At 39.4% G+C, this 3,795-nt stretch overlaps 1 long non-coding RNA gene across 1 annotated transcript; it reads right to left on the reverse strand.

The window, feature by feature from the left end:
- Positions 1-980: 980 nt before the first annotated feature.
- LOC116221385 lies at positions 981-1,740 on the reverse strand. The gene is made up of 2 exons (XR_004164096.1): positions 1,704-1,740; positions 981-1,236 (listed from the first exon to the last, which is right to left on the reverse strand). It is a non-coding gene; the product is annotated as an uncharacterized LOC116221385 (long non-coding RNA).
- Positions 1,741-3,795: the final 2,055 nt, after the last annotated feature.

Consider the following 3,795-nt stretch of genomic DNA (forward strand, 5'->3'; position numbering starts at 1 on the left):
CATTACAGACACACATTATAAACTAAAAAAAACTCGAGAGGCAAATGTATGTGAGAAAGTAAGAAAAGAAAGAAAAACTCAAGAGAAATCATCTAGAGAGTCATTCTTATTTGCATTAGGAAGCGCTTGGAGTTTGTGCTGATTCTTTTGCAGAGTCGTGATGAGACCTTTCAGCTCCGCATCATTGTAGAAATGGTCTCCGAGCAACTTAGCGGAAAGTGCAAACACATGCTGCAGGATTTCCATCAACGACCCCAGGACCATGATGTGGCGTGTCTCGAGCTCGGCAGCGTTAGTGGATTTGGCCAAGCTGCCCAAAAGAGTAACAGAACTCCTCATCTTAGCCTGAATATCAGACATCACAGTACGCTGCTGTTTGATGTCTGAGATCTCGCGGTCAACCCCCTCTATCTCCCGATACAATTTTGTGATTTTGCTATTCATGTTATCAATGTCGGAAGTAAACTCGGACACCTTTGAGAAATATTTGCGTACGTCTCCCTCAAAGCTTTCCTTCACGATGGTGGCTTGTCTTGCCGCGTAGGATGCGTTGTCATAGTCTTTCTTACCAGCATCAATCATGATTGGTCCTAGAAAAGGTCAGAATTAATTTCCATTTAAAAAAAAAGAGATTTAACAATCATGCAACGAACCCATTGTTCGGTGTTCGGCTTGTTCGGTAAAACATCTTCAAACATTATTTGCATCATTTTGTGTATAAAACATACAGGACTCATGGGGGAAGACATCTTACCTGCTATCCACCCATATATAGGGATGGCCAATAGTCCATAACCAGCATCTCTTAGTTTCTGTGACTTCCTCTTCTTGTGTTCTTCGCTCTGAAGCCGGTGTTGAGCGTCACGAGCTTTTCTCTTGGCCCATTCCAAAGATTTGCAGTACGCATTTAACGTTTTCCTGCACTGGCTCAATTGTACAGTCAAGATATCTCTCTGTGTTTTTCTCTCTCTTTTCTTTTGTTCAAGGACTCCCTTTTGGACTGTGAGTTCCTCATAATGTGTGTCTATCTTGTACAGTTCACTGCTAGCTGCCCTCTCTGACTGCCCGATGCTTTTCTGAGATGCCTCTATTATATTACGGAGTTCTTCAAACATGACTTGAGTTTTAAGAATGTATGAGACATTGGTAACGAGGAGTTTGCATGCAAGTTCATTGAATGAAATTACTCCTCTTTTGAGAGATGGAATAGCTACATCCATAAATGTCTGCTGAGTCCTGTTGAGAAAAGGGTAGAAAAAGGTGTTAGTCAGACAAAAGTGATATGAAGCGCATCTACACTATACTGTATATTAACTGTAATAGACACTGTCATCAATTAATAAGCACATTTAAATGTGAAATATAAAGGTATATCATTTACTTTTATATCAGTTCATGTTGCTAGGGACAAGGAAATCTTGGAACAAAATGGATAACATCTGGATGCCAGAAATGAATCCAAATTAAATGAATTAATTCCAAAGAAGGATCCATTACATTTTGGAGTGGATCTGAATCTTAGGGCGGATCCACAACATTGTGAGATTGTCTTGGCGGAGCTCTGCGCTCTCCGAGTGCCCTTCGAGTTATCATTTGTATTTTAATCAAATATATTACATTCAACCCAGATACTCTTCTACAAAATACACTGGCTGGTTATGCTTCACAATCAACATGAAAATAGTAAATTGATAATGGATTACTTAGAGAGAGCCATGCTGGAGTTCTGGTGATACTCTGAAACAGTTCGTCTGATGAGAGGAGTAGGTGTCTTTATGTGCTGAAAATAACATATAATGGCCGGGAATATTTAGACTGTATTCAGGTTTAAGTGAGCAATAGTACAATCAATATATGTTAGTTCAAGATCTGACAAGGATATTACAGACAGATGCACATGATTGAAGTATATTTTTATCTCTATGTAGTAGCTCATATGTAATCACAAAAGCCTGAGAGTTGCAGGAGAATTACTTGTTAATTTGTAAATCCATATAGTATTTATAATACATATATTTAATTTTGATTTAAAGAAAACCAAGAAACACTTACCATGTGCAGAGGGATACTGGCACAAACACGACTGTGGGGTGGTTTGCTCTTTATACAAAACGCTAGACACCCGTATTCTGCTGACTAATAGCAGCTCCATGACACAACGATGTGTCCATCCCTAATCCCAGGGTGCATTGCATTTTATGGGTGACTTCACTTTTGCTCTGAAAGTATTTATATCTTTCAGCCTCTCTTTATATTCTTGGTCCTTAGTGAGTATAGTCTTAATACTTACCTAATGTATAGGCACCGTCTTGCATTAATTGAGGTCATTATAAGCTATGTTAGAGGTCAAGGTTACAGTTAGGTCTAGGGATATGATAAGCTGTGTATAACTAGATGAACATAAGACGCACATGAGGGGACTATGATTATTTACTTAAAGGCAGTATCATGCAGACACCTGTCGAGCCCACTAACTGCCCAGCTCACTTAAATGGCAAGTGCCTTTTGATGTGCAATTTCTGACGATACTGTCCAGGAGCGAGAGAAAGAGAGAACGGCGATGCACACGGATAGATCAGATGTAGCGACCGGAGCAAAATGATGTTGCTGTAACGTTGAACTCTGCGCAACCAGTTTGGAGAATAAATTCTCGGGCCAAATCAAGTTGCCATTCATTTGCTCATCAACCGCAGACCGAAGGGAAAGGGAGATAACCCCCGGAGTTTAGAATATAGAACACTTCGGCTCTGGAGCAGTAAACAAAAGTCTCCCCTGTAATCGCCGACTACGACTAGGAAAGGTTAACAACAGGCTAATTAATACAATACAATACTTAATAGGCTAATTAATAAAATATTTCTTTGTTTGAGTGCGATGGGGGTGTATGATCGTTATTGTCTATAAAGGAAGGCATTGCAACGGGAAAATATCCCGTTCATCGCGTCTATTCGGTCACGTCTCTGCGCCCCACAGAGTCAGAGAAACGCTGAATGAACATGAGACGCACACGAGGAGGCTATGATTATTTACTTACAGTATAGGGTATAGACTGAGTACAGTTGAGACATGTGTACAGTTGATACACCCAAAATAACTTAAGTGCACAGCAATCCTGAGACGTGATTTTTAGTTTGCACATACGTCCTCTTTGATCTTGGGAAATTTGAGCACCTAACCCATCTCCGGTACGGAGATATCGGCGAAAGTTTTTTTTACCAACGTAAGATCTTGATTTTTATCATGTCCCTTCTACAATTAATATGTTATTAATCATACGTGAGCAACAAACGCAACTTTCATCATTGCAAACGTTATTCCGTGCACTATAAATCTACATATTCTATGCTGTCATGCCATGCAAGGTCATTGCATAACCTAGCGAAAAGCGTGAGGTGGTCAGCGGGGGTACAGTTGAGACACAATGTATCAACTGTACCCGCGATCAGCAGGTTAGAAGTCAAAGTTAGACAACAAACAAAGCAAATGAAAATAAAATGTTATATTTTTGATATTAAAACTGTCCTACATAATGGGTGTCTTTTCAAGCATGAAAGTAATAAGAATTATTTATCTTGGGGTCTAAATGAGCAAGGTGAGAGATCGGGTACAGTTGATACTTGATTGTGATATAGCCTATGCTACCTCATAGTAGAAATTAAAAAGGCATGCAGTGTGTGTATATGTATATGTATATGTGAGTGTTTGCTGGCCATGTTTTGTAGCCTGCATGGATTTATGTTTGTGCTATATTTTGTCCAGTTGTCTTTTAAAATAAGGTTTAATGTATTTGTAATG

This window comes from Clupea harengus, chromosome 8, assembly GCF_900700415.2.
Source record: "Clupea harengus chromosome 8, Ch_v2.0.2, whole genome shotgun sequence".
Lineage (NCBI taxonomy): Eukaryota > Metazoa > Chordata > Actinopteri > Clupeiformes > Clupeidae > Clupea > Clupea harengus.